Raw genomic sequence first — 18,102 nt, forward strand, 5'->3', positions numbered from 1 at the left:
GGGAGGGCGTTGGGGAGGCCGGGGCAAGGTAAGCCCAGGCGGGGGTGGCGCGGACCGTGTGATGGTGCTGCCCGGCTGGCTCCGGGGTGTCCGCAGCGGCGGGCGGCTAGGAATCTCTTGCCCCGCAGCACGCTGGGAGTTGTGGTCCTCAGGCTTTCCCAGAGGGAAGCCGCTCTGTGATTGGCTGGGGGGGAGGAGGGGGGTATAGAGAGGGCAGCAGGAGGAGGTGCGGTTGTGTGCGCTTGGCCGATGGCCCTCTGGGTTGGCTGGACTGCTCTGCCCCGAGGCATGCTGGGAGCTGTAGTTCTGTGGTACCGGGCGGCCACGTGGGCTCCGGGCTGCGCGGCCGGTCTTTCCCCAGGCTGGGGCTGGGCTGTGTGCGCCGGGAGGTGCAGGTTGCTGCTGGGTGTAAGTTTAAGCTTGGAAATAGAGGGGGAGTGAGGGAAGGAAAAAAAGCAAAGCCTTACAGAGCCTCAGCTCCACCGAGGAGTGAATAATAGTCTGTCTGCTTCTGGAAGAACAGTACTGATGTATCAGCAGACTCATGCAAGCTGATCCAAACTGGGTGCACCTCGGGTGTACCTTGTCTGTTAACTATCTCTGACATTGTGCTGCCTCAATAATATTAGTGGATGTACCCAGCACCACCTTGGGGCTACGTAGAATGTGGAAATTTCTAGTATGTTAATGTTACTCTGTTAACAAAACTGATGTACTAGTCGCTTGCTGTTTCTATTTTTTTTTTTTTCTGTTCAGTAGTCTCCTCAGAAGTTGTTGTGGACATGTTGTGTATCTTTTCTGTTCTTCCAGGATTCATTCATCAGTAAAGACGAGCATGAAACCCGATGGCTGTGGACAACCATCTACCAGATGGATGTTGCAGATGCTTTTGGTCAACTTCGTCTTCTTAGCTCGCCTTTTCCTATATCTTGAGTTGAATTTTTGTGCAGTGCTACGTTTGCAGTGGTAACGTTGTGACCGAGGTGTTTTGATTAAAAATTATCTTATCTGTAATAGTGAATTCACCGCATGTGGCTTTGTGGAATGACTCCCACAATCATAACGTTTTTCTTCTTTATCACAGATATGAGAAAAGCTCTTTTCAGAGATGGAGAAGGAATTAATTATACCTCTGCCTTATCCTGTGAGACCAGAAGACATGGAGTAAATGGAAATTGCGATCCTCAGGAGATGCACTAAGAGTCTTGGGTTCCTTTTCTGCCTTCCCCCTAAGGCCCTGGGTACATTGGGTTCACCCTGGGAAGGGCATGTTGCTCAGGGCAGTTATTTCCTACCTGAGACAACGTGGGGTGTGTTTTTCTGCTGTTTTTCAGTGCGGTTCGCGCTGCTTCCATTATTGAGAAAATGGTTTGGGAAGATGTCTGCCGTTTCTCAGGATTTTCTGCCACTGCCTGCTGGCAGAAAAAGTCAGTAATGCAGGTGGAGCCATGTAGGACTTCCCCGAGGTAAGCCTTCAACGGATGGGGACCCCTAAACTCGTGCGCTGAGCATTCAGGACAAGTGTCCGTGGCACAAAGATCAAGGATGACTTCTCAGAGGTAAGCAGCTTTCCCTTTGTTTCCCCATCCTCTCAGGAGCCGTCTTTACTATGGTTGTACACACTTCAGGCTCACAAAACTTGTCTTCTCCTCTACTTAGTATTGCTAGTCCCTGCCTGGTGGTGGGTCAAAGTCTACGGGTTGATGTGTTTCCAAGTTAAAAGAGATAAGTACATCTATTTAAGGTGACAATTAGTAGGATCATTTAAAGTAAATTAATCTATATAGTAGTACGTACCTTTATTGCATGCAGCTCTTCTTCAGGTGAGTAATTCTTATAGCATAAGTAATTCTTTTCCCATGTTTCATTCATGATGTTTGTAGCGTGTCTCTTTATGTGTGTGTTTGGCCTGGAGCTGTCCTGCCTGGCAATTAGTGATGGTAGCTAAAGTGGTGTTCCATCAGTGCAATAATACATTGTGCTGACTGTTTTGGAACAGGCGTCTGGTCTGTCTGTGGGCGAATACTCAAGCTCTGGGCAAGTACTCAAGGGCAGCTGGCACAGAGTCTTTTTGCTTTTTTTCCAGCAGTAGGTAAACATTAGGAGGAACTGGTCAAAGGAAACAGCGCTGTCTGGAACTGTCAAGTTCTTGTTTGGCAACTTAGTGACTGGTTTGATCTACTTCACAGGTGTAGATGCAAGTGGACTGCTCTTTTGAAATAATAAAATTAAAAACATAAAGTTTGTCAAAGATGGCAGTGCATGTTTGCAGTCTGTTTATTGCTTTTGCCAGTGGTAGATAACATTTAGAAGGAATCAGTCAAAGGAAAGAGCGCCTTCTGGAACTGTGAAGCTCTGTGTTGGCAACTTGGTGACTGGCTGGACCTACTGCCCATCTCCAGAGGGAAGCAGACTGCTGTTTTGAAATTAAAAAATACTAATAAAAAAAATAAAAATATGGTGCTGCTCTATGGCGCCCGGAGGACTGCCACTCTGCATGGCAGTTAAAAAGAATGTGGTTTGGAGACGGAGAGCAGCAGAGGTAAAGCAGCTGGGAAGAGAGAGATAAGTATTGCAGTAGGTAGGCTGTGGTTATGAGGTGCCTCAGGATGTGCTTTTTTTCTTGTTTCTGCCCTTCCCTCATGCAGCCTTGGAGAGGTGAAGTCCCCATGTTGTAGAGTGGTGCAAAAAGGTGAGAGGGTTGTCAGCCCGGTAAGTTTCCTTCACCAATGCTAAGACAAGTCTTTGAAGAGATACAGCCTGGTTGCTTGTGCTGCACCCTGTTGAAATAAGCCAGACCAAAAACAGGGCTCCTGTTCCTCCTGTTCTCTTTACCTCTTCTCATCTTGCAAAGGAATGGTCCAGCAATTCGGGTCAATAGGGGATAAGAGAACAAAGGGATTTCAGAATAACTGCTAACTGTTATGACTATTGCATGGGGCACTGCACAAGTCTCTGATATCCAGCCAAGATGGACAAAGGAGAAGGACAAGGAAAAAGCCTGGGAGGAAGACTATGAGCCTTCAGTACGAGAGACCCCCAGAGGGACCACCAGAGACTGATACGCATGCACCAGTGGGCGGGTTTGGATTCCAGGAACTAATTATAATAACCCTGCCTTTTCTAGAAGCAGTAATGAATATGTATTAGCCTAGGAGCATAAAAACCATCTGCCTGTTGTAACTCATGTGCGTCTTGGTGGAGCAGAGACTCCTGGTGCACCCAGTGCTGTTTGCTTACCTCTATTCATTTAATAAATTGTAAACTTTGATTGTAATCCTATTTGGGACTTAGTCATTTATTACAACAGACAACCTTGTAAAATGCAGACAACCAGAATCCTTACCGCCATTAGGTGGAAATCACGGTGTAAGAAACATTACCACCTCAAAGAGTAAAAGCCTCAAAAGAAATGTGACTTGTAACAGGCCAGCAGGTGTGTATTTTCTGTGAAGCGCCAGATAGAGTATGAACCTGGATTGCACAGTTAATGGGGAAACGGGACAGTCCCAGTCCTTGGGAGGAAAAAAAAAAAGTATATAAACTGTGTATGGAATTAGTAGGCACCCTCCTGCTTGCGGGACGCTTGCCGTTGTAATCTCGAATAAAAATGCTACTGTACTGAGATCCTCTCCTGAGCCTATGTTACTGGCTACAGATTGATTCACGGTTTTAAGGTTTCAGGGATAGGTTTTTCTAGGGTTGGGTTTCAGGGTAAGCGTTCTCAGGGTTTATGTTTAGGATTTTAAGGTTTTTAGGGTTGGAGTTTTAACAGTTAGGTTTTTAGGGATTTGGGGGTTAGGGTTTTAAGGGTTTCAGGATTAGCATGTTAGGGTTTTAGAGTTTTTTGTGTTGTAGTGTTGAAAGACTTTTTAGGGTTAGGGTCTTAGGGTTTTATTTTTGGACAGTTATTTAGGGTTCGGGTTTTAAGATCTTATTTTTTTTTTTTTTTTTTTTCAGGTTAGGTGCTCCAGGGTTAGGGTTTTGAGTGTCCTAATTTTTTTGGGTTAGGGTTTTGAGCGTCTTAATGTTTTGGGTTGGGTTTGGGTGTTGAGTGTCCTAATGTTTTGGGTTAGGGTTTGGAGCATCCTCATTTTTTGGGTTTGGGTTTTGAGTGTCCTATTTTTTTGGGTTTGGGATTTGAGTGTCTTAATTTTGTAGGTTTGGGATTTGAGCGTGTAAATTTATTGGGTTAGGGGTTTTAGGCATAGGTCTTAAGGGGTTTAGTGTGGTAAATAGGTTGGGTTAGGTCTGTAGTAGTTTCGAGGATTTTTAGGGTTAGGGCTTCAGGCTCTTTTGTGTAAGGGCGGTAAGGGCTAAGGTTCTCTTGATTGGCCATGCCGGCTCTCCAGGGAATGCTAGTAGTTGTAGTTTTCCGGCACCAGGCTTCCGGGAGGCCATGTTGGGTGCCCAGAGCATACCGGGAAATGAAGTTCTCTGACTCCGGACTTCCGGGAGGCCATGTTGGGTGCCCAGAGCATACCGGGAAATGAAGTTCTCTGACTCCGGACTTCCGGGAGGCCATGTTGGGTGCCCAGAGCATACCGGGAAATGAAGTTCTCTGACTCCGGACTTCCGGGAGGCCATGTTGGGTGCCCAGAGCATACCGGGAAACGTAGTTCTCGGACTCCGGACTTCCGGGAGGCCATGTTGGGTGCCCAGAGCATACCGGGAAATGAAGTTCTCTGACTCCGGACTTCCGGGAGGCCATGTTGGGTGCCCAGAGCATACCGGGAAACGTAGTTCTCGGACTCCGGACTTCCGGGAGGCCATGTTGGGTGCCCAGAGCATACCGGGAAATGAAGTTCTCTGACTCCGGACTTCCGGGAGGCCATGTTGGGTGCCCAGAGCATACCGGGAAATGAAGTTCTCTGACTCCGGACTTCCGGGAGGCCATGTTGGGTGCCCAGAGCATACCGGGAAACGTAGTTCTCTGACTCCGGACTTCCGGGAGGCCATGTTGGGTGCCCAGAGCATACCGGGAAATGAAGTTCTCTGACTCCGGACTTCCGGGAGGCCATGTTGGGTGCCCAGAGCATACCGGGAAATGAAGTTCTCTGACTCCGGACTTCCGGGAGGCCATGTTGGGTGCCCAGAGCATACCGGGAAACATAGTTCTCGGACTCCGGACTTCCGGGAGGCCATGTTGGGTGCCCAGAGCATACCGGGAAATGAAGTTCTCTGACTCCGGACTTCCGGGAGGCCATGTTGGGTGCCCAGAGCATACCGGGAAATGAAGTTCTCTGACTACGGACTTCCGGGAGGCCATGTTGTGTGCCCAGAGCATACCGGGAAACGTAGTTCTCGGATTCCGGACTTCCGGGAGGCCATGTTGGGTGCCCAGAGCATACCGGGAAATGAAGTTCTCGGACTCCGGACTTCCGGGAGGCCATGTTGTGTGCCCAGAGCATACCGGGAAATGAAGTTCTCGGACTCTGGACTTCCGGGAGGCCATGTTGTGTGCCCAGAGCATACCGGGAAACGTAGTTCTCGGACTCCGGACTTCCGGGAGGCCATGTTGGGTGCCCAGAGCATACCGGGAAACGTAGTTCTCGGACTCCGGACTTCCGGGAGGCCATGTTGTGTGCCCAGAACATACCGGGAAATATAGTTCTCGGACTCTGGACTTCCGGGAGGCCATGTTGGGTGCCCGGAGCATGCCGGGAAATGTAGTTCTCAGAAACTAGGGTTCGGGTTAGGGGCTAGGGCTGGGGCTAGGGTTAGGGTTTAGGGTGAGGGTTGGGGTTACGGTTAGGGCTAGTGAATGCTGGTTCTGTGTTTACAGATGGGAATGAGCGTGTTTAAACTAATTCCAGTTCAGAAAGTTTCAGTTACTTGTTTGGTGATACTGTCAGTTCAATATTAAAAGCTGCAGCAAAAGCACAGGGATTTTTGCTTTGTCTGCTCTCTGCATGTTTTTGAGATAAATCAGATTAAAAAAAAATAAAAAAGAAAGAAACAAACAAAAAAACATCACAGCTGCTGCTGTTCCTGCTCTCTTCCTACTTTCTTGTGCTTTGCCCCTCCCCTTTACCATGTGATTGGGTTTGGGTGCTGGGTGGGGCCAAAAGGTATATGAGCCCCAGGCATGGCATCAGAGAGCTCATTCTGCCTGGGCTGCTCCTTGGAGTAAGTGCTTTGTTTTTCTGTCAGTCAGTTGCAGGGTTGTTTAGGCAGGCTGAAGTCTATGGATTTCTGGATTTTAAGTGCTTGGAATTCACTTAATAGAGGAATATTTAGTGAAGGTTGCTGGCTCACTGTTTTTTGGGATGGTGGGATACACTCTTGTTTTTGAGCTGTATTTTAATCTGTAGATGAATCAACCCACTTGTGTAACTCTCCTGAGGACTAAAACCAGCTTGATCACATGCTACAAGAGGCTCAACCACGTAGTTGCAGTATTACCAAGAGACTGAGCAGGTTCACCTTTTTCATCTGCAAAGGGTAAGTCTGTGGCTACCTCTGTTGGGGCTCCTGTGCGTTCATGGCCTTTTGGTTTTTGTTGACTTCAGGGTGTTTATTTATTTATTTATTTTTCTAGCTCTGCTCTCTGTATTTGAGTTTTCTGCAAGGAGCTGCACTGTTCGCATGTCCATTGTGGATGTGGCCTTCTCTATTTGTTTCTTGTTGCTCAGGGCATAGGCACGGAAACTTGAATGAGGCACGAGGGAGAGTGGATGTCTGTGGGGACTCTGAGTTTTTTGGTGGACTGTGTTAGTCTGCTTCTAGAAAAACCCCAGTTCTCTTGTCTGCACTCCGCATGCTGTTGAGCTAAGCCATATAAATAAGTAAAGAAACCACAGCTACTGCTCCTCATCTTTCTGTGTTTTTTTTTTTTTTTTTTTTTGCACTTTCCCAGGTGATTGTCTTCCGTTTCCAGGTGGGACCAAATGGTAACTCAATTGCAGGTATGCCATCAAAGAGCTCCTTCAGCCTGGGCTGCTCTTTTGGGTAGGTGCTTTGTTTTTCCTTCAGTCAGTTGCAGGGTTCTTTAGGTGGGTCAGAGTCTATGGACTGATGCGTTTTCAAGTAGAAACCGGTACGCACATCTTTTTGAGGTGGTAACTGGTAGGATCTGTCATAGTAAAGCAATCAAGTAGTAGTTACCTGTATTGCATGCAGCTCTTCCTCAGGTGAGTAGTTATTATAGCAGTTTTATGGATAGTATGGTGATGTTACTTTGTGTGTTTGCTTTGTGGTTCTGGGTCCCTTATGATTTTTGCAGATTTACAGGGCTTTTAGAGAGTCTTTGCCTGTATGTCAAATCTTATCAAAGTCAAAACGTTGGTGGTAAAGTGATGGAGCAGGGTTTAGGAGAAATGTATGGGCTAGCATGCTAGTGAATGCTGGTTCTGTGTTTACAGATGGGAATGAGCGTGTTTAAACTAATTCCAGTTCAGAAAGTTTCAGTTACTTGTTTGGTGATACTGTCAGTTCAATATTAAAAGCTGCAGCAAAAGCACAGGGATTTTTGCTTCTAGAAACACCCCAGATCTCTTGCCTGCTCTCTGCATGCTTCTGAGCTAAAGCAGATTTTAAAAAAGAAACAAACAGAAAAGAAAGAAACAACAGCAAAAAAAAAAAATCACAGCTGTTGCTGTGCCTGCTCTCTTCCTCTGTTCTTGAGCTTTGCCCCTCCCCTTTACCATGTGATTGGGTTTGGGTGCTGGGTGGGGCCAAAAGGTATATGAGCCCCAGGCATGGCATTAGAGAGCTCATTCTGCCTGGGCTGCTCCTTGGAGTAAGTGCTTTGTTTTTCTGTCAGTCAGTTGCAGGGTTGTTTAGGCAGGCTGAAGTCTATGGATTTCTGGATTTTAAATGCTTGGAATTCACTTAATAGAGGAATATTTAGTGAAGGTTGCTGGCTCACTGTTTTTTGGGATGGTGGGATACACTCTTGTTTTTGAGCTGTATTTTAATCTGTAGATGAATCAACCCACTTGTGTAACTCTCCTGAGGACTACCAGAGGACTAAAACCAGCTTGATCACATGCTACAAGAGGCTCAACCACGTAGTTGCAGTATTACCAAGAGACTGAGCAGGTTCACCTTTTTCATCTGCAAAGGGTAAGTCTGTGGCTACCTCTGTTGGGGCTCCTGTGCATTCATGGCCTTTCAGCATTTGTAGACTTCAGGGTGGTTTTTTTATTTGTCTGGCTCTGGTCTCTGTTTGAGTTTTCTGCAAGGAGCTGCACTGTTTGCGTGTCCATTGTGGATGTGGCCTTCTCTCTTCGTTTCTTGTAGCCCAGGGCATAGGCACGGAAAGTTGAATGAAGCATGAGGATGAGTGGACAGCAGTGGGGGCCCTGAGTTGTTCTGTGGACTACTTCACCTGTTGCGCCAGCTTTGCAAGCACCTTGCGACAGCAGAGTATGTCTCCTGCCACGTTTCTGAGACGTGCCAGACATCAGCGGCTCCTGAAACGCTGGAGCTGCTCGGAGCACAAGAGGAACTGGAAGTGCGATGCATCTCCTTGGGATGTTAGGTGAGCATAGCGGTGGTACTGGGTTGGAGCACGTGGCTCTGGGGCTTCTGGGCTCTTGTTTTACAGGAGGAAAGAAGAGGAGTGGGTATAGACTGTTTTGTGGATTGTCACGTTTGTCTGTTTTTTCTCCTTGGACTAAGCCCTGTGAACTTGGCTCAGCACAGTGAATGGAAGCTTGATGCCTGGATCGGGAAGGTGAGTGGAGAAAAGTTATAAAATGGGTATTGTTTTTGGTGTAGTAGTCTATTGGTGCACCTCTGAGTGACTCCTCTTTTCCTGTTATGAAGAAGGTACTGGGAATATCCTAGCTGGCCTCTGTGGTCCACACTGAGGATGGTTTCTGAGCCCTGAGAATTAAGTCCAGGGGCAAATACTGTGTGTTGGGGAGCGTTTGGCAGGGGGAGATGGGGAGTTTTCTAGAGGGTGTCTATCTGATTTCAGTAGCGGAGCAGGTCAGTTGACTACTTGTTTCTGAGCAGGGTGTTTCACTGGAAGAAATTTGGCTGGTGTGCTGGTGCATGATGGCACTTTATTTCTGCAGGTGAAGAGGAGCCTTGTGCCTGAAGCAATGTCCTGGCTAGGCTTTGTGTTCCTTGGTGAGCATGGAACCTGCCTCCCAGCATTCCCAAGCTAAGTAGGGGGGCAAGTGCTATGTTTGAGTTGGGGTTGTGAATGGACCCGTAGGGTGAGGGTCTGTGCTTTTAAGTCATTGCTTTGGATGGGGCCTTTCAGGATCGATAAGGTCAGGCAGAGAGATTATGTGGGGAGTTCTGTCGTGTACAGCATGAACATGAGCCAGGCAGGGCAGTCCCAGCTTGTCATCTGTGTTGTCTGTGCTGTACTGTGCTGTTGTTCTTGGTGCTCGGCAGGCCCTGGAGAAGCCATCCTGATGGTGTTGAACACGTGACCTCCTCGGAATATTGCTGATGTTGAACTGGGAGCTGAGTACCTCTTGCCTTGCAGTGGGAGCTTAAAGGGATCACTTCTGTGCGTGTAATTTTTTTATATCAAATGTTTTCTGATATGATCATCATATGTTACATTCTCCTCATGTCTTGATATCTGCATTGCCTTCCACTGGGCAGACAAGACGTGCAACATGGTAGCCACACCAAAGGTCCTAAATGCTTGTTTCGTCATCGTAGGGCTGATGCGAGCACTTCTTGTCTTGCAGTCACTGCTTAAAGAGCAGATCTGTTTCAGGCCGTGTGCATCATATTTGGTTTCAGATCACATCTGTTTCCATCCTGACTCTTGCTGAAGTTATCTGGGCCACATCAGGAGCTCCTGCTTAGGAATTGATGTCCCAAGTGTCTTCCTACGGGGTTTTCAGTCCCCATCCTTCTGGTCTCTTGTCTTGAAGGCAGGCTTTTAGGTCTCCATCATCCCAGTTCTGGCAGTTGCTTCCAGTCACATGTCGTGACATTTGAGTCTCTCCTTGGGTCTGATGCAGAGCACCTGTTCTCACTTGCTGTTCTGACTTCCCTCTGGGGGTCACTTTTTCTTGTGCCTTGTGTTGTGTGTTTTGTTTGTAGTGTTTGTGGTGTGCCTGTGTTTGGTCTGGAGCTGTCCTGCTTGGCAGTTAGTGATGACAGCTAACGTGGCAGTGCATGGGTGTACTAATACATTGTCCGGACTGTATTGGCAAAGACATCTGGTCTGCCTCTGGGCGCATACTGAAGGGCAGCAGGCACAGTCATCTCTGGAGATTGGTAGATGTGGATTTGGCAGAGTTGAGCTGCTTGCGAGCAGCTGCTCCCATAATGCTTGAACGGTGCACTGTTGAATCTTGAAAGCTTACAGATAAGGGGTGTTGAAACTTTTATAACTTTCCTGTCCCCAGTAGAGTGTGTACCTTAGTAGGGACTGCTCACAGGAAAGAGCTCCTTCTGGAACTGTCCAGCACTTGGTAGGCAGCTCGGTGACTGGCTTGATCTACTTCTGAGGTGCTGAGGTAAGGGGGCTGCTGTTTTGAAACAATAATTTGTAAATGGGGTCCCTTCTGTTGTTGAGGGATGGGTGCTAATGCTGGCAGCTGAATGATTATCTTGTGACCGTTTTCATTTGCTAAAGCTGAAACACAGTGTACAACACAGGACTTGACCACAGCTTCTTTTAGCAAGGTGAGCGATGAACAGATGTAGCAGTTACTTTAGGGGTGCAGTTGTCACTGCAGTTACTTAACTGCACAAAGTACAGTAAAAATCCTGTTTATATTTCAGAGGTGTGTTGTAGCTGGCTTAAGAGAGCAGATGGAAGCATCTTCCTCGAGGGCAGGTGAGGGGGCAGAGGTTAGGGAGCAGATGAGAGTAACTGTCCTATCTGTGCTGTGTCTTTGGATGCTGCTTCAGCCTATGCTTTTCTTTTTGTTTCACAGGTGTGTCGCACAGGCTGAGTGGGGCCAAGCTGCACTCTGAAGAGCAGCACGGGAAGGGCGGGCTGTTTGTGAGCTGGATTGGAGCAGAACTGCCAAGTAGCACAAGGTGACTGCGAAGGGTATCCATCTTGCTTTGCAGGTGCCATGGCAGGCTCTCCACAGAAGCGGTTGAGGATTTGAGAAGAGGTTGCAGATCATCGAGGAGCGACACGTGCAGGGATGGCTTGAAAACGGTATGGCTGCTTTCTCTTCTGTTTATCAGGTGTCCCAGGCAACGTGGGCTGTGATGTTAGTCTTTAGGATCAGAACGAAGCAGGTGCTGATGGCAGTCTTCTTTGGTAGGCAAAGAGTTGCCCGAAGCCCTGTCCTGTGTAGCCTGGGCACGCCTCGCTGAGTATGAAGCTTGCTTTCCAGCAGTTCTGGAAACTGTGTTGAGGCTGAAATGCTGCGTCTGTGTTTGGTTTGGGGTTGCACCTTGGTGAGTGTAGGGATGGGTTTTAAGTGGGTGCAGCGGAGGTCCCGGCCCCAGTGTCCTGTAGTGTGTTTTAACACATCAGCATAACCTTTTGGTTCTCAGCCTACTGAAGTAAGTGATTTTTCCTGTGAGTGGAATGGAATTGAATTCTTCTTTTGGCATGTAATCTGTTCTGCTACTAGATTTTTCTTTGTAAATGAAAGATTGAGGTAATTCCAGGTGGGGGAAAAAAAAAAAGAGTTACTTGCTTGTTTGTATTTTCCTTTCAATATTCAAAGCTGCAGCAAAAGCATGGGGATTTTTGTTTCTAGAAACACCCCAGTTCTCCTGTCTGCGCTCTGCATGCTGTTGAGCTAAGCCATATAAAGAAGTTAATAAAACCACAGCTGCTGCTCCTCCTCTTTCTGCTTTTTTGTGCTTTCCCCCTGCACTTTCCCAGGTGATTGGCTTCAGGTTCCAGGTTGGACCTAATGGTAACTGAGTTGCAGGTATGCCATGAGAGAGCTCCTTCTGCCTGGGCTGCACTTTAGGGTAAGTGCTTTGGTTTTCCTTCAGTTGTTTGGAGGGTTCTTTAGGTGGGTCAGTCTATGGACTGATGCGTTTTCAAGTAGAAACCAGTACTCCTATCTTTTTGAGGTGGCAACTGGTAGGATCTGTCATTGTAAAGCAATCTAGTAGTAGGTGCCTGTATTGCATGCAGCTCTTCCTCAGGTGAGTAGTAGTTATATCAGTGTTACGGATAGTATGGTGATGTTACTTTGTGTGTTTGCTTTGTGGTTCTGGGTCCCTTATGATTTTTGCAGAATTGCAGGGCTTTTTGAGACTTTGCCTTTATGTCAAATCTTATCAAAGTCACAACCTTGGTGGCAAAGTGATGGAGCATGGTTTAGGAGAAATGTATCATTGAAGCTCCCTGTGTGAGCATGTATCTGAAAATGGCAGCAGTGGGCATGTAAGGGGTATTCTGTTTCAGGTTTAGGGACAGTTTATTGTATTTCTGGAGCTTTTGCCTGTGGTTTTGCTGTCTGAGTTTTTAGACCTTGCAGCCTTCTAGTCTTGATGTCCTTGAATTGACATATTAGAAGTATGTTTATGAGGTGTTGCTAGGTAGTTGTATTTGGGAAACAGTTGAGCATGGTTCCTTGTCCGCGTAAGTGCAGTACTGCCAAGAGACTGAGCAGGGTCACTTTCTTCATCACTGAAGAATAAGTCTGTTCGGGCCCATTTCGGCGCGGCGCCGCCCGGGCCCATTTCGGCGCGGCGCCGCCCGGGCCCATTTCGGCGCGGCGCCGCCCGGGCCCATTTCGGCGCGGCGCCGCCCGGGCCCATTTCGGCGCGGCGCCGCCCGGGCCCATTTCGGCGCGGCGCCGCCCGGGCCCATTTCGGCGCGGCGCCGCCCGGGCCCATTTCGGCGCGGCGCCGCCCGGGCCCATTTCGGCGCGGCGCCGCCCGGGCCCATTTCGGCGCGGCGCCGCCCGGGCCCATTTCGGCGCGGCGCCGCCCGGGCCCATTTCGGCGCGGCGCCGCCCGGGCCCATTTCGGCGCGGCGCCGCCCGGGCCCATTTCGGCGCGGCGCCGCCCGGGCCCATTTCGGCGCGGCGCCGCCCGGGCCCATTTCGGCGCGGCGCCGCCCGGGCCCATTTCGGCGCGGCGCCGCCCGGGCCCATTTCGGCGCGGCGCCGCCCGGGCCCATTTCGGCGCGGCGCCGCCCGGGCCCATTTCGGCGCGGCGCCGCCCGGGCCCATTTCGGCGCGGCGCCGCCCGGGCCCATTTCGGCGCGGCGCCGCCCGGGCCCATTTCGGCGCGGCGCCGCCCGGGCCCATTTCGGCGCGGCGCCGCCCGGGCCCATTTCGGCGCGGCGCCGCCCGGGCCCATTTCGGCGCGGCGCCGCCCGGGCCCATTTCGGCGCGGCGCCGCCCGGGCCCATTTCGGCGCGGCGCCGCCCGGGCCCATTTCGGCGCGGCGCCGCCCGGGCCCATTTCGGCGCGGCGCCGCCCGGGCCCATTTCGGCGCGGCGCCGCCCGGGCCCATTTCGGCGCGGCGCCGCCCGGGCCCATTTCGGCGCGGCGCCGCCCGGGCCCATTTCGGCGCGGCGCCGCCCGGGCCCATTTCGGCGCGGCGCCGCCCGGGCCCATTTCGGCGCGGCGCCGCCCGGGCCCATTTCGGCGCGGCGCCGCCCGGGCCCATTTCGGCGCGGCGCCGCCCGGGCCCATTTCGGCGCGGCGCCGCCCGGGCCCATTTCGGCGCGGCGCCGCCCGGGCCCATTTCGGCGCGGCGCCGCCCGGGCCCATTTCGGCGCGGCGCCGCCCGGGCCCATTTCGGCGCGGCGCCGCCCGGGCCCATTTCGGCGCGGCGCCGCCCGGGCCCATTTCGGCGCGGCGCCGCCCGGGCCCATTTCGGCGCGGCGCCGCCCGGGCCCATTTCGGCGCGGCGCCGCCCGGGCCCATTTCGGCGCGGCGCCGCCCGGGCCCATTTCGGCGCGGCGCCGCCCGGGCCCATTTCGGCGCGGCGCCGCCCGGGCCCATTTCGGCGCGGCGCCGCCCGGGCCCATTTCTCAGGTGGAGCTACTGAGCAGGTGAGGTAAAGGAACCGGGAACAGAGATATATTGCACAATGGTATGTTGCATTAGTTGTAGTGTGCGTTGTGCAGGACATGGGTGTTAGGGCTTGCATGGTAGTGAATGCTGGTTCTCTGTGTTTACAGATGGGGATGAGCCTGTTTAAACTAATTCCAGTTCAAAAAGTTTCAGTTATTAGCTTGGTGATATTGGCAATTCAATATTAAAACCTGCAGAATAAGCCAAAGGCGATTTTTGCTTCTAGAATCACTGCAAATATTTGGTCTGCTCTCTGCATGCTTTTGAGATAAAGTTTATTTTAAAAAAGAAACAAAAAGAAAAACAGCTACTTCTCTTGCTCTATTTCTACTTTCTTGTGCTTTGCCCCTCCCCTTTCCCAGGTGATTTGGTTTGGGTGCTGGGTGGGGTCAAAAGGTATATGAGCCCCAGGCATGGCATCAGAGTGCTCCTTCTGCCTGGGCTGCTCTTTGGGGACAGTGCTTTGTTTTTCTGTCAGTCAGTTGCAGGGTTGTTTAGGCAGGCTGAAGTCTATGGATTTCTGGATTTCTAAGTGGTTGGAATTCTAGATCTCTAAGTGCTTGAATTAGAGGGATATTTAGTAGAGGCTGCTGGCTCGCTTTTTTTTAGGATGGCCGCATATTCTCCTGTTTTTGAGATATATTTTAATCTCTACATGTTTAAAACCACTTGTTGTTGTCCCCTGGAGAGTTACACCAGCTCGATTACATGCTACATGTGGCTTGGCAGCATAGATGCAGCATTACCAAGAGACTGAGCAGGGTTGTATCAGAGTCACCTTTTTCATCTGCAAAGGGTAAGTCTGTGATTACTCCTGCCGGGGTTGCTGTGTGTGCATGTCTTTTTGGCGTTTGTGGAGTTGTGTTTTTTTTGGTTTGTTTGTGTGTGTGTATGTTCTAAGTTTCTGGTTTTCTGAGGGGTAAACAGTTAGTGTGCTGAACGTGGTAGGCAGGTGGAGGTTGGGAGCTGCTCAGGACTGGTAGGCTTGGTTTCTAGGAGTATGCGGCATCCATCCTGTGCGATGCGACTGATTGTTGGGCGGGAACGTTCCAGCTTGTGTGTCCTAAGCAATGTAGCTTGTGTAGCGTATGTTGTGTGGCCCGGGCAGAATTTGCTGTGGCACTGTGAGTGAAGAATCTGAGTTAGAGCTGTTGAGCAACTGAAGTAAAGGAACTGGGAAGAGAGAGGTATTGCAGCAGGTACGCTGTGGTTGTGAGGTGCCTCAGAGTGTGCTTTTCTCTCGTCTCTACAGGTGCTTTGTGCAGTCGTGAACAGGGAAGGGAAATCCTCATGTCACGAAGCACTGAGGGAAGGTGAGTGTTGTCAGCCTGGTCATCCCTTATCCGAAGCGAAGGGAAGACGCTCAGGTGTTTCCCTGTGAGGGTCCGAGGTGAGGCTGTGTGGGATAGAGGAGCAGTGTGGCAGGTGGCTGCTTGCAAGCACAGTGGTCATTGTGTCCTTTTGTGTTCCCAGGTGGCGTGGGTGATGCTGGCCGCTCCTTTAAAGCTTGGACCTAATTTGCAGGTACAGAGGCAAGTGGCCTGCTGTTTTGAAAGGATAAAACTAAAGATGGGGTCCCTTTTGTTGTTGAGGGATGGGTGCTACTGCTGTCAGCTGAATGTTTATCTTCTGCCTGTGTTTTTCCTTTGTTCAGGGTGAAACGCAGTGCGCAGTGCAGGACGTCTTGACCCGAGCTGCCTCTGCAGTGACTCTGGTGCGTGATGAGCAGAGCTAACTGTTGTTTTTAGGGCGCGGTTGTCACTGCAGTTATTTTCCTACAGCCAATAGAGTAAAATTCCAGTTTGTCTTTTAGAGGTGCTATAAGTGAGTAAAGAGAACAGATGGAAGCGTGTGCCACGTGGGGTAGGCAAACGGCTGAGGTACAGGAGGGGATGAGAGTATGTGATTTTTTTTCTGGGGATGAAATGGAATCAATTTTGTTGGTGTATAATCTGTTCTGCTCCTAGATTTTCCTTTCAATGTGAAGAAAAGTTTGAGCTAATTCCAGGTAAGAAAGTTCCAGTTACTTGCTGGGTCGTATTGTCCTTTTAATATTCAAAGCTGCAGCAAAAGCATAGGGATTGTTGCTTCTAGAAACACCCCAGTTGTCTTGTCTGCACTCTGCATGCTGTTGAGCTAAAGCAGACTAAAAAATAAATAAATACGGGAAACACACACACAGAAAAACAACAATAACAAAAAAAAAAAACACCATTGGCTGACTTCTTGTGAACGCAACAATCATTTAATCCCTTTGTTTTCCCAGGTGGTGTGGATGATACTGGTTGCAGTGTTGGAGCTTGGATTTGGAGAGGAACAGGTGAGCATAGTTGTATGTTGCATCAGCAGTAGTCAGCATTGTGGAGAAGGTGGGCATCATGACCGGCATGCTAGTGAATGCTGGTACTCTGTTTTTGCAGCTGATGATGAGCCTGGCAATTGACTAAGATGACGACCAGTGCCTGTGCATTTCTTGAGGCGGAGGGAATTTACCATGCAGCAACCTGAGAGCTAAGTTGGGGGGCACCTGGTATTTGCATATCTGGGGTGGCTAATGGGAGCTGGGAGCCAGAGGAGCATGGTGCCTGCTGGCTGACTAGACTTGGTGCCACGGAGAGGGTGGTTCAGGCTGGGTCACGTTCAGGCTGCTTGTGGCTGGGTCGCCAGGCTAATAGAAGCAGCGGGATTATTTTGTAGAGTGAGTGCGTGCGCCAGGCAGGACAGTTTCTTTATGTTCGTCTGTCTTGTAGTGTTGCTTCTGCAGCGTCTGTTCTGTGCTTCTCGGGTCTTGATATCCTTCTAGCTTTTTACACTGGACTGACCAGACAGGGGACTTGGTAGCGGTGCTGAAGGGCCTCAGTGCTTGTTTTGTCATCGTGGCTCTGATCCGAGCACTTATTGTCTTGCAGTCGCTGCTTGAAATGCAGTTCTGTTTCAGGTCTCGTGCATCGTATTCAGTTTGAGATCGCGTCTGTTTCCATCCTCACTCTTGCAGAAGTCATCTGGGCCGCATCAGGAGCTCCTGCTTGGGAATTGAATTCCTAAGCATTGTCTTATGGGGTTTTCAGTCCCCATCCTTCTGGTCTGTTGTCTTGAAGGCAGGCTTTTTAGGCCTCCATCATCCCAGTTCTGGCAGTTGCTTGCAGTTTCATGTCGTGACATTTGAGTCTCCTCTAGGGTCTGGTGCAGAGCACCTGTTCTGACTTGCTGTTGCCATAGGGCTTCCCTCCGGCGGGTCACTTTTTCTTGCGCCTTGTGTTGTGTGTTTTGTTTGTAGTGTTTGTGGCGTGGCTGTGTGTGTATGTGTTTGGTCTGGATCTGTCCTGCCTGGCAGTTAGTGATTACTGTGGCAGTGCATGGGTATACTAATACATTGTCTGGACTGTTTTTGCGAAGACATCTGGTCTGCCTCTGGGCATGTACCGAAGGGCAGCTGGCACAGTCATCTCTGGTGTTTGGCAGATGTGGATTTGGGAGAGTATATCTGTTTGTGAGCAGCTGTTTGCATAGTGCTTGAATGGTGTGCTTGAGGAGGTCTGTGGAATCTTGAAAGGTTACAGATATGGGGTTTTGAAATGTTTATTCTTATTTCTTTCCTGTCCCCAGTAGAGTGTAAAACCTTTGGAGGAACCTGTCACAGGAAAGAACTCCTTCTGGAACTGTTCAGCACTCGGTAGGCAACTTGGTGACTGGCTTGGAACGGAATCAATTTTGTTGGTGTATAATCTGTTCTGCTCCTAGATTTTTCTTTCAATGTGAAGAAAAGTTTGAGCTAATTCCAGGTAAGAAAGTTCCAGTTACTTGTTGGGTCGTATTGTCCTTTTAATATTCAAAGCTGCAGCAAAAGCATGGGGACTGTTGCTTCTAGAAACACCCCAGTTGTCTTGTTTGCACTCTGCATGCTGTTGAGCTAAGCCTTATAAATAAGTAAATAAACCATAGCTGCTGCTCCTCCTCTTTCTGCTTTCATGTGCTTTGCCCCTCCCCTTCCCAGGTGATTGGGTTTGGGTGCTGGGTGGGACCAAAAGGTATATGAGCTCAGGTATGCCATCAGAGTTCATTCTGCCTGGGCTGCTCTTTGGGGTAAGTGCTTTGTTTTTCCTTCAGTCGGTTGCCGGGTTCTCTAGGCAGGCTGGAGTCTATGGATTTCTGGAATTCTAAGTGCTTG

General features: G+C 50.0%; 1 long non-coding RNA gene across 1 annotated transcript; it reads left to right on the forward strand.

Annotated features, from left to right (window-relative positions):
* The first annotated feature begins 14,651 nt into the window (after positions 1-14,651).
* Positions 14,652-15,458, forward strand: LOC311211249. Its single transcript, XR_014618598.1, has 3 exons — positions 14,652-14,730; positions 15,187-15,247; positions 15,408-15,458. It is a non-coding gene; the product is annotated as an uncharacterized lncRNA (long non-coding RNA).
* The last annotated feature ends 2,644 nt before the right edge of the window (positions 15,459-18,102 follow it).

This window comes from Netta rufina (assembly GCF_964035555.1).
Source record: "Netta rufina genome assembly, chromosome: 7".
Lineage (NCBI taxonomy): Eukaryota > Metazoa > Chordata > Aves > Anseriformes > Anatidae > Netta > Netta rufina.